This window comes from Phoenix dactylifera, chromosome 18 (genome assembly GCF_051530095.1).
Source record: "Phoenix dactylifera cultivar Ajwa chromosome 18, Ajwa_hap1_PhDact_Kaust_v1.1, whole genome shotgun sequence".
NCBI classification, from domain to species: Eukaryota; Viridiplantae; Streptophyta; class Magnoliopsida; order Arecales; family Arecaceae; genus Phoenix; species Phoenix dactylifera.
This window is the reverse complement of record NC_143207.1, coordinates 14,561,728-14,574,259: the sequence shown is the minus strand read 5'-3', so window position 1 is coordinate 14,574,259 and position 12,532 is coordinate 14,561,728. Positions and strand designations below refer to the sequence as shown.

Genomic DNA, 12,532 nt, shown 5'->3' with positions numbered 1-12,532 from the left:
GCTCTCTCTCTTTGCTCTGTGCCACCTAAGGAGTCGACTCGTCTTTCACCGGAGTCGACTCCCACTGCACGGAGGTCGACTCAAAACTCGGTGAGGTCGACTCAAAACTCTGAGAACACAGTTAGCTTGTCTGGGAACACAGTTAGCTTGGTTCTGGGAACACAGTTAGCTTGCCTGGGAACACAGTTAGCTTCTCTGGGAACACAGTTATGGAGTGTCTGGGAACACAGTTAGCTTGTCTGGGAACACAGTTAGCTTCTCTGGGAACACAGTTAGCATGCTGTCTGGGAACACAGTTAGCTTGTCTGGGAACACAGTTAGCTTCTCTGGGAACACAGTTAGCTTGTACAGTTTAGCTTGTTTCTGGGAACACAGTTAGCTTGCCTGGGAACACAGTTAGCTTCTCTGGGAACACAGTTAGCTTGTCTGGGAACACAGTTAGCATGCTGTCTGGGAACACAGTTAGCTTGTCTGGGAACACATTTAACTTCTCTGGGAACACAGTTAGCTTGTACAGTTAGCTTGTTTCTGGGAACACAGTTAGCTTGTCTGGGAACACAGTTAGCTTCTCTGGGAACACAGTTAGCATGCTGTCTGGGAACACAGTTAGCTTGTCTGGGAACACAGTTAGCTTCTCTGGGAACACAGTTAGCTTGTACAGTTAGCTTGTTTCTGGGAACACAGTTAGCTTGTCTGGGAACACAGTTAGCTTCTCTGGGAACACAGTTATGGAGTGTCTGGGAACACAGTTAGCTTGTCTGGGAACACAGTTAGCTTCTCTGGGAACACAGTTAGCATGCTGTCTGGAAACACAGTTAGCTTGTCTGGGAACACAGTTAGCTTCTCTGGGAACACAGTTAGCTTGTACAGTTAGCTTGTTTCTGGGAACACAGTTAGCTTGTCTGGGAACACAGTTAGCTTCTCTGGGAACACAGTTATGGAGTGTCTGGGAACACAGTTAGCTTGTCTGGAAACACAGTTAGCTTGTCTGGGAACACAGTTAGCATGCTGTCTGGGAACACAGTTAGCTTGTCTGGGAACACAGTTAGCTTGTACAGTTTAGCTTGTTTCTGGGAACACAGTTAGCTTGCCTGGGAACACAGTTAGCTTCTTTGGGAACACAGTTAGCTTGTTTCTGGGAACACAGTTAGCTTGTCTGGGAACACAGTTAGCTTCTCTGGGAACACAGTTAGCTTGTCTGGGAACACAGTTAGCTTCTCTGGGAACACAGTTAGCATGCTGTCTGGGAACACAGTTAGCTTGTCTGGGAACACAGTTAGCTTCTCTGGGAACACAGTTAGCTTGTACAGTTAGCTTGTTTCTGGAAACACAGTTAGCTTGTCTGGGAACACAGTTAGCTTCTCTGGGAACACAGTTATGGAGTGTCTGGAAACACAGTTAGCTTGTCTGGGAACACAGTTAGCTTCTCTGGGAACACAGTTAGCATGCTGTCTGGGAACACAGTTAGCTTGTCTGGGAACACAGTTAGCTTCTCTGGGAACACAGTTAGCTTGTACAGTTAGCTTGTTTCTGGGAACACAGTTAGCTTGTCTGGGAACACAGTTAGCTTCTCTGGGAACACAGTTATGGAGTGTCTGGGAACACAGTTAGCTTATCTGGGAACACAGTTAGCTTGTCTGGAAACACAGTTAGCATGCTGTCTGGGAACACAGTTAGCTTGTCTGGGAACACAGTTAGCTTCTCTGGGAACACAGTTAGCTTGTACAGTTTAGCTTGTTTCTGGGAACACAGTTAGCTTGCCTGGGAACACAGTTAGCTTGTCTAGGAACACAGTTAGCATGCTGTCTGGGAACACAGTTAGCTTGTCTGGGAACACAGTTAGCTTCTCTGGGAACCAAGTTATGGAGTGTCTGGGAACACAGTTAGCTTGTCTGGGAACACAGTTAGCTTCTCTGGGAACACAGTTAGCATGCTGTCTGGGAACACAGTTAGCTTCTCTGGGAACACAGTTAGCTTCTCTGGGAACACAGTTAGCTTGTACAGTTAGCTTGTTTCTGGGAACACAGTTAGCTTGTCTGGGAACACAGTTAGCTTCTCTGGGAACACAGTTATGGAGTGTCTGGGAACACAGTTAGCTTCTCTGGGAACACAGTTAGCATGCTGTCTGGGAACACAGTTAGCATGCTGTCTGGGAACACAGTTAGCTTGTCTGGGAACACAGTTAGCTTCTCTGGGAACACAGTTAGCTTGTACAGTTTAGCTTATTTCTGAGAACACAGTTAGCTTGCCTGGAAACACAGTTAGCTTCTCTGGGAACACAGTTAGCTTGTCTGGGAACACAGTTAGCATGCTGTCTGGGAACACAGTTAGCTTGTCTGGGAACACAGTTAGCTTGTCTGGGAACACAGTTAGCTTCTCTGGGAACACAGTTATGGAGTGTCTGGGAACACAGTTAGCTTGTCTGGGAACACAGTTAGCTTCTCTGGAAACACAGTTAGCATGCTGTCTGGGAACACAGTTAGCTTCTCTGGGAACACAGTTAGCTTCTCTGGGAACACAGTTAGCTTGTACAGTTAGCTTGTTTCTGGGAACACAGTTAGCTTGTCTGAGAACACAGTTAGCTTCTCTGGGAACACAGTTATGGAGTGTCTGGGAACACAGTTAGCTTCTCTGGAAACACAGTTAGCTTGTCTGGGAACACAGTTAGCATGCTGTCTGGGAACACAGTTAGCTTGTCTGGGAACACAGTTAGCTTCTCTGGGAACACAGTTATTACGAGTGAGTCGACCCGACTGATATTTGGAGTCGACCCCATAACTCTCTCAGAGTATTCCAAATAGCGCCTGTGTACGCAGCCAAGCTACGAGTCGACCTCTCATCAAGAGGGAGTCGACTCCATTTCGTAGGAGTCGACTCGGGCTGCCTGAGGTCGACCCGTAACTCCAATAAAGAAATAAAACCTGAGGTCAATCGACTCCCTCTTCCCTTCGATTTTCGTGGAGTCGACCTAAGTTCCCTTCCTGTGCTCCTTGCGTCTCTTCGTTCGTCCAATTCCTTACTTCCCTCCTCTCTATCTATCATCCATCCGTCGCCATGCCGAGGAAGCAGGTCGTGCGGCCTTCAAAGAAGAGAAGTAATGTTCAGGAAGCAACCGAGCGAAGGTCCAAGGCAAGAAACGACGTTCCTCCTCCTCGTCCGCATGCTCCATCTCCTCCTAGGCAAGTACCCTTGGTGACTCGTCGTGTTTCTCTCGGTAGGAAAATAGATTTCGACTTCTTAGAAGCCCAGGGTTTTACCATAGGTCTGAAGCTGAAAGCCATGGGTTGGGAAACCCTATGTTCCCTTGACATTCCGACGTACCCGAACCTTGTTCGCCAATTCTATGCCAATCTCAAAACCGGAAGTGCTAGCATTGAAAGTGTGGTAAACAAAACCCCAATTCTGCTAAACCCGGAAACCCTAGGGAGTCTTGTGAACATCCCAACCTCTGGTTCAACCGAAGATTTTTTAGAAAATAGAGTGTTGGGCATTCAATATCTTCTTGGCACAGAAAATGTTAGTCCACTTGAGCAAATTTCGGCCAACCGACTTAGTGTGGAAAATCGACTATTACATCATATTGTTAGCCGAATCCTCTTTCCGAAAACAGGTAGGTTTGATTTTGTGTCCGAAAGAGATATTCTTGTTATGTTCCACATTCTGAACGGTAGCCCCCTTAGTTTACCTCACCTGATGATTAGACACATGGTAGAGTCTGCCTCTAGAGCTAGGGCATCCTTGCCATATGGAATGCTCTTAACCTTAGTCTTCGAGGAGTTCGGTGTAAATACTGAAGGGGAACCATCTACAACTCTTGGTCATTGGGATACTTACAATGACCGGTCGCTACATCGAATGGGTTTTCGTAAGAAAGATGGTCAGTGGATAAGAAAAGATGAAGGGAAGAGCAGTGCGTGCCATAGAGAAGAGCAGCGACCTGTCGAAAATGAAGAATCATTTCATCCTCCCACTGAAGAACCAATTGCCCAAACTCAGCGGCCCACTGAAGTTAGACTTATTGCTGAGCAGTTCAGAGCACTAAGGGATGATATCATGCAAGAGCTAAGAAATTCTAGAGATGTCGCTTGTACAGACTTGGTACCTTCCAACGCAACCGTGTGTGAAATGGTCGCTGAAATGAGGGCGGAAATGGTCAGTCTTCGATGTCTTGTTCAAGGACAGTACCAGAGATTTGTGGACATAGAAGAGGAGACCAAAAAGCTTCAACAATCTGTCAGAAAGGACATGGAGAATCTGAATGAAAATGCACAGGATGTATGCGACAAACTTCTACAATCACTTCATAAGATCAATCAGACTTTAGCTGACCTGAACAAGTCCTATCTCCAGTCCAACTCTGAAGTTGCAGCCATTCTGCAGAAAGTTTCAGAAGTTCTGGGTCTTGTAATGGGGAGACTGCCAAGAGCTTCTTCGAGTTTCACTGCCCATGATTTCTTCTTTTCCTAGAAACTAAGGTTATTTTGTCTGCAAGAGTTTAATAGGTCTCGAGGAGACTCATTGTAATATATTTATGTAATGTCAACAATTGCAATGAAATGTTCTATTTTTGACCAACATGGCTTGTATAATGATATTTTGATTCTATGGTAATTGCGTATTCGTAACATCCAGAAGATTGCTAAAAAAGGGGAAAGAAATAAAAGTTAACTAGATTAAGGGAGTCGACCCCAGTGAATGGCGAGTCGACCCCTTATGTGGCACAGAGCCAAGACAGAGAGCACCCAAAAACAGCCAGCGACGCATAAGTGTCGACCTCAGTCATACTGGAGTCGACCTCTGGACATAAGGGAGTCGACTCCAGTGAATGGCGAGTCGACCCCTTAGGTGGCACAGAGGCAAGACAGAGAGCACCCAAAAACAGCCAGAGCCTAAGTGTCGACCTCAGGCAGACTGGAGTCGACCTCTGGACATAAGGGAGTCGACCCTTAAGAGTGCCTGGTGTGCTGGGGTCGACTCCAGTATAAGGGAGTCGACTCCAGTGAATGGCGAGTCGACCCCTTAAGTGGCACAGAGGCAAGACAGAGAGCACCCAAAAATAGCCAAAGCCTAAGTGTCGACCTCAGGCAGACTGGAGTCGACCTCTGGACATAAGGGAGTCGACCCTTAAGAGTGCCTGGTGTGCTGGGGTCGACTCCAGTCTAAGGGAGTCGACCCCAGTGAATGGCGAGTCGACCCCTTAAGTGGCACAGAGCCAACACAGAGATTGGCTGGTGTGCCAGAGGTGCCAGAGTCGACCTCCGGACATTCAGGTTTGCATCCCTTAAGAGTGGCTGGTGAGTTAGCTTGACTCGTCGCGAACAAATGTCGCCCTCTGAATTTAGGATGCTGTGCCAGACTCGACTCGTGGTGTGCCAGTGTCGACCTCTGAATTTAGGATTCAACCACATGAATGTTAGGCGACAGTTTCTCAAACTCCGACAAGCTTTATGAAACCACAAATGTTGATGCATATCATTGTTACTTTTGTGCTGGATGATATTGTTACGATAAACTCGTACTATAGAAATCGATTTTTAAGTGGCTCAGTTTAATAAGTCACCGTAGACTTTTCGTTTAAGCGATGAGCATGACAGGGAGTTGGAAAAATTGCCAATACATAAGGACTTTGCACGGAATAATGATATTATGTCTGAAAATATTTTATTACAGAGAACAAGAAAATTACAGTTGGACAAACATCCTTTATAACACATTTACAATCAAGTTTTACAAGTAATTTGCATTCATGTGATACAACACGTAGTCTACGATTTCTCTATACAAGTCTTCCCAGGGTACATTGACCTAAACCTAACGCTGGCAACGCTCCCGGAATGCAATAGAATACTCCCTGCAGCCCAGCTCCTGTATAAAGATGGATCCTTCAATTCTTCCTTTAATGGTCTCGTGCTGCCTCGGGTAAGTCCCTCTGCAAACATAAGCATGTATGCCCCACAGTCAACACTATCATTTCGTTGTTGTGCACATTGTCGAATTTCAAAATATGCTAATTCTGGGATACGAAATCCGACAACGTCGTTTAGCCACGATCTCACAAAAGAAGCCTGTAATAATGTGAAGAATGCAAAATTTTAAGAACATACGCCTGCTAAAGAAGGTTCTCAGTAATATTAGGTTTCACAAGTGATACCAACATATCTAACAGCGTCCTCCCCAACGTCGAAACTCCACAAGGAGTTGTAGCATTCGAAACGCTGGTCCTTCAAGTCCAGAGAAAGTAGATACCAATGCCATCCCGTATTCATCGGAATGAAGAGATATCTACACTTTCGAAGATCGGCACATCTGAATTCCCGAAGCCATGTTTGAATACTGGGCAACAATGACTCTATGATTCTTTTGGTGACATCAGTGGTAATTGAGAGGTAATCCAATGGTAGATGCTGGAGCACGGCAGCCTGCATACAATTTATTTAACACAGCTTAGATGGCACGCTGAATTTCAATTGGAAAAATGTAAGAACGAGACATCATGAGCAGTAATTCAAAACCTGGATCTCGCAGCGCAAATATAAACATGGATTGTCAATAATCTCATTAGTGGCACGAGGCAGAAGCTCCAAAATGCGAAAGTACACATTGATTACCTGTACGCAATAAAAGAAGTACGCACTCAGTACCAAATTACAATTTGCAGTAGTAGTTCATTGTAGGAGCATACGTCACTCCGTACAGCCTTGTCATGCAGGAGCTGCACTAAGGCATCAGGGCTGCATGCAGGTTTGGTACGATCTTCGTCCTCCCATATTATATCCCTACATAACACAGTTATGTTTAAGAAACTTGAAATGCGATAATTGTCAAAAACGGTCAATTAATATAATTAACTTACCCAAACTCATGTTCTTCGAGGAAGAATTTAATAGCTTCTTCATACCTAATAGGGAGTATACTTGTCCCCTTCCCATGAAAGCTACGTTTCAGTGCCACTCTCTGAACATCGTTAACTTTAAATAAATGCTGACGACAGATATTTTGGTTAGGAAACTTAACTGTATAGACTTAGCAAATTCAATATGGATAAATAAACACATATGGACGAGACAACAATTCTATACCGCTCCCGGGGGAGAGGTTTCCTCCCTTGTTGGAGCCGATTTTTGGAGCTCCATTAATGAACTTGTCGGTGGGTCGAATATGTTGGTTGACCGAGCGGGCGAATCCTCGGACACAATAGTAATTCCCGTACAAACCTCACCTTTTTCGGCAACTTTGACCCTTTTTTTAGCCCTTTTATAGGTCTTTGTCTGGTCTGATATGGCCTTAGCTTTCTCCGATGGCTTGCGCTCGCGTGCTCCCAGCTTCACGCGCTTGCATAAGGAGGACACATATGACCTGGGAGCTCTCTGTTTCTTCTTAGCTTCAGCATCAGTGGACGAAATAACCTGATTTGAAAATGCATTTCAAGACAATTTATACTACCATTCTCAAAACTGCGAACACTACGTACCAAAAAATTACATACCTCCACCGAATCAGCACTATGCTGCATATGATCTTTCTGAAGAGCATCGTCGTGAATAGGTGGATCAACTGTAGTATGCTCCTTCACGTAACCAAGGAAGAGGTTGTTTAAATCAAGCAAGTCGATTCATACTAGAACTGGTAGTTAACTTGTCAGACCTTATACAGAGGAAGCATGCTTACCTCAGGAGGAACAGTAGCATGCTCACCAGGTTTGTCATCAACCAGAAGGCCCTTATCTCGTAGGACCTTCTCTATTGTCGACACCCTCTTATCGAGCTGTTCTATGCGGGTATTCTCAACATCCCTAATAGGATGAGGGTCTGCTAAACTAAAACCATGTTGTACCAAACACGTCTCAAGCACTGTGATACGTGTGTGAATTTCCCGCAGTGGATGTCGATCACTTTGGCTGGATGACGGAATCTAAAACAACACAATAATGAATTAGCTTGTATGAATTGAACAAACTGTAGGCATACATCAATGTGTGCAGACTTGAACTATGTGCCGACAAGTGAAAAGTGCATGCCAATTCAAAAGTGCATATATTTGTGTTTGTAAATGCTATGTCACAGTAAGCTGCTAATACCTGAGTTCCGTCGTGCACGGATTGTTGATGTTCTGTCTCCGTACGCCTCTCATCAGGCACACGTAATTGTGGCCTTCCAGCTGAGAGAAGGTGCAACTCCTCCTCTCTTGGTTCTAACTTCTCAATAACCTAAAGCATTCGAACAGTTAAATTAACGTACAAGTTAAAATATTTCTAATGTAAGAATTCAACATTCAAATCTCAAATCGTTTTAAATTTTTCATAACATCCGCAATCACGTCCACCCTGCGGGGAAATGGGGTGTTGTTCCAGCGTACGAGACGTGGATACATGAACGGTGGCCGGTGCCTTCCAACAATGCTGTTAGCATGCTCAACAGCCCATACCTGCCATTCATTATTGTAAACATCAAATTACATCTAAATATATATATCGTAACAATGAAATTTAAAAAAAACATCTTATGATGCTTACCACCAAGGCGACCGTGCAGCCATCCATGTATCTACCAACCCCTTTGCCTGTGACGTTCCTAGTCTTCACACTATCGGCTAGACTAGGTATTTGCTGCCGAAGAAAAGAGAAAACGGCAAGACCCCAACTATACGAACCTAAGCGGTCTAAATCATCGACATATGAACATAATGTCTTAGGGACATAGTAGCGTACGGTTGGGAAGAGGATGGTCCCAAAAAGATAAAGAACCCATAATTTTGTAAAATCCTCCACATCTTGTCGACTGCTCTTACCGACAAGGAATTGTAATCTACTTTTAATTGCATCTCTACTGGCTTTCTGGTGGTCACCATCAAAAAACCGGTTGATGAGGTCACACGTAACCCTCCCCTTCCTATGCAGTTGCACCTCATCACCCGTCGCACTCAAACCAAGGATTAGTGCGAAATCAGTCCCTACAAAAGGCACTATAACCCTACCAAACCAAAAACCCTCCTCAACATTATCCCAAAGGGAGAGCAATGTGTCCAAGACAGGCCTACTCTGTTTTATATACGGTAGACCTAGCATGTGCCCAAATGGAGTGCCACGTATTCTTTTCTTCTGTTCATCAGACATGAATGGGATTAGGGTGACCATAAAATTTACAAAGTGGTTGAAATAACATCTTCCATTAACCATAGTACTCGGGCCAACAGAGGATTTTTGGCCGATACTCTGCTTTGGGGCCATCTTAGATTTCTGCATCACAAATATAGTTACAAATTATGTTTTTGATAATATCAACAAAAAATAAATCATCCTAAAAACTAAAACAAAGTAAACAATTAGCACGGAATGGAAGAAATTTTCCACAATAAATTTCTCAAATGTGCTACCACAACCTCTTTGTCCATTAATCCCGCAAAACCACTGGACCATTCCAACAACTACCTGGAATGCCGTACAATACTGCATATCACGTCCGTGTTCAATACATTATTCGAGAAAGTATGCGGTGACAAACCTGTTGAAGGAATGCAGAAAATATCTCCTTGCTTCCGCTTAAGCTTCCGCCACAAACGAACAGGGCGAAGTCGGTTCGAAGGGGACAGAAAATAATCTCCTTGCTCCTCAGAATCGGATCGGAAGGGTTCTACTTTTCCAAAAGGAGAACGGCTAAACAGGGAAAAAGAGGAAGATCGAGTACCGTTGGGAAGTGATTTGCAGTTCTAGGGTTTGAAACCGAGGCGTTCAAATCAAGCGGAATCGGGCGAGATTTTTATGGAATTCTTTCCGTCGGAAGAGAGGATTAGGATACGAAGATTGGGGACGAACGAGGGCTGGAATTGGTGAACTTTGAATAGGGCTCGTTCAAATGAAGACATGCATACGAGGAACGACGGAAGAGGAAACAGGTCAGGGGTATTTTGGTCTCCTTTTGAGATTTGATATGTCTTTGGACCGCTTATTAAATGCACAGTCAACAGGGACTATTCGTTATACAGGGGTCAAAATTTGGACCGCGAAGCAAATTCCCCTATATAGTAATAACAGTAATAGAATAATAATCTTATAATATAATATATTTATTATTATATTTGTTGCTATATTATATTCTATTAGATGATATTTTTATTATATTCTACTATCAATAGTTGTTATTATAAAGTATTGTTAATTAATTTTTTTAAAATTTTAGTCTAAATGATATAATAAATAATATGATTATTTTTATGAGTGATTATTAAGTAACAAAGAGTATCATAAAGTTGAAACTTAAAATCTTTAATTGCATCATTATGGCAATAAAAATATTTTAAATTAGTTTTTAAAATGTTTTATTGTGGGACTCGAACCATGGTCTTTTAGGTGAGTTTTTGTTCCCTCTCCTCTCCCCCAAAAAGAAAAAATAACTTTTCAATGCATCCTAATTAGAGCTTTTGCCCTGAAGTTTTAAATTGGAGTTTTTTTTTTAAGTAGACATTTTTCAACTTTTAAAGAACGAAGAAAGTTGTTTCAAAATTTTTATCAAATATTTCAGAATCACCTAAAAGAGCTTCTCGCTTTTTGGCCCTCCAAAAGCAATACTAAATAGAATCTTAAACTACGTGTATTCCTCCAAAAATCTTGGGCCAGTATTTTTTTGGTTTCTTTTCTCCTGAAAATCTCTGTTTGCTTGCGCAGCTCTCATGCCAATTTGAGCTTTTCGCCTCCATGATGATTTAGTAAATGTTTTCTTTATAATTCCTGATCTATGGAGCTTGTAAGACCAGTAGTCCTACAAGAAAATGCTGCTATCTTTAAAATGATGAAACCGGTTCATTGTCCTTTATGATTATAAGAGGCAGTTGGCTGTATACGAGACAAGTTTTATTGTAGTATGGCAATTGGTCTTCTATATTTGTGCTGGAGAACTCTCAGAGAGGCATATGCCTGAGCCAGTCATTGATCTTTTCATTGTGTCGAAGCAAGTAGTCCTCCTCGACCTTGAGGTCCTGTGTGTTGCAAAGATAAGCACTTCAGAATAGCATAAATCTCCTCTGCTTGGGGCTGCAGCATCTGGTCCCGGCCTCAGACATTTGGTTCTCATTGCCGATCTTAATCCAGCTGCCTCCGGGAATCCTACAAGCTCCTTGTGAATCCTACAAGCTGCAAGCAGTCTCCGCAGGTAGACACCTCGGGCTCAACCAGCATTTTCTATCAATTTCTTCCTTTGCATTGTCTGAAAGGCCTGCACAGCCAAGGAGATTCACCATACAAGTGTAGTGCTCTGCATTAGCTTTGATCCCATGTTCCTCAACCATGGATATAAAACAATGTGGATGACCAATACCTTTTCTGTTGCTTAGTCATATATCTTGCATGTGGAGTCTCGACTCTCTTATCCTGTATACATATCAACAAGCTCACAACAAAAAATTCTGTGATCTTCGACCTTGTTCTTAATCATAAAGCCATGGATTTGCTTACCCTTCTTTAGGTCTGAAAGGGTAGTGCTTGCAGAAAGTGCTTTGGCCAGAGAAAAACAATCTGGCACTACACCATGAAGCTGCATTTTATAGCAGAGTTCGGGCACTTCCATGTCATTCTTTTCAGGTGTTCTCCTAAACCTTCCATATCTACGATACGCACGAACCAGCTCAGTTTCTCGTACTATATTTGGTCGAGCAACGGTGTTAATGATGCGAGCATGAATCTCTTTACCTCGATCGACATCAAAACGTTGGTTGACTGAGCGGATTGGAAGGCTGACAAGCCTGAATTTTTCTGGCTTGATGTTTGCAGATTTCACTAATAGTAACATCTGCCTGTTCCTCTTGCACAAACCCTCTGATCAGTGCACTCCAGGAGACCTCATTCCTCTTCTCCAACCTATCAAAAGCCTGACAAGTTTCTCTCATGCAGCCGCTTTTTGAATATGTATCAATCCCTGCACTTCGGAATCTAGCAGTCTTTTCACGAAGTAGCCGTGAAAGGTCCTGGCTCAACATCAGCCAATGCAGCACCATTCCATGAGGCCACTCCCTAAATCGAACTTGTCACACTTACAAGCCAACCTCTTAGCATTCTTAGAAACATGTTCAGAGCCTCCTTGTGGCATCCAAGGTGCACTTAATTAGAAATAATTGACTGCCAACTCGTTTGACTCCTTTCTCTCATCTGTTAAAATGCAGATGCTTGCATACATGTCGATTGGAGAGTTCCCCACAAAAAAACATTGCCATACAAACCATTGCTCTAGCATGCACTTCCCTTTGTCTGAAGACCTTAAAGCACCACAGGACCATGTAGCAGCAGCAAAAGTGAAGATCTCCCTTCTACAAAAAAGCCTCTCAAGCTTCCTCGATAACTTGATTAGCGGACACGGCCATTGAGAATCGCATTCCAAGTGATCAAATTTTCCTACCGATCTCACTAAATGCAGGCATATCCATCAACCAGAATGCTGCAATTGAAACCAGATTTAATGACATCCATGAGACGCACGCTCCATGTCGAGGTCAATGCAAGCTAGTTCATGGTTAAAGCAAGTATCAATAACTTTGTTGCAAAGCT

At 43.4% G+C, this 12,532-nt stretch overlaps 1 long non-coding RNA gene across 1 annotated transcript; it reads right to left on the bottom strand.

The window, feature by feature from the left end:
- Positions 1 to 10,006: 10,006 nt before the first annotated feature.
- LOC149750950 (uncharacterized) lies at positions 10,007 to 11,910 on the bottom strand. Its single transcript, XR_016399034.1, has 2 exons — positions 11,310 to 11,910; positions 10,007 to 11,207 (listed from the first exon to the last, which is right to left on the bottom strand). It is a non-coding gene; the product is annotated as an uncharacterized LOC149750950 (long non-coding RNA).
- Positions 11,911 to 12,532: the final 622 nt, after the last annotated feature.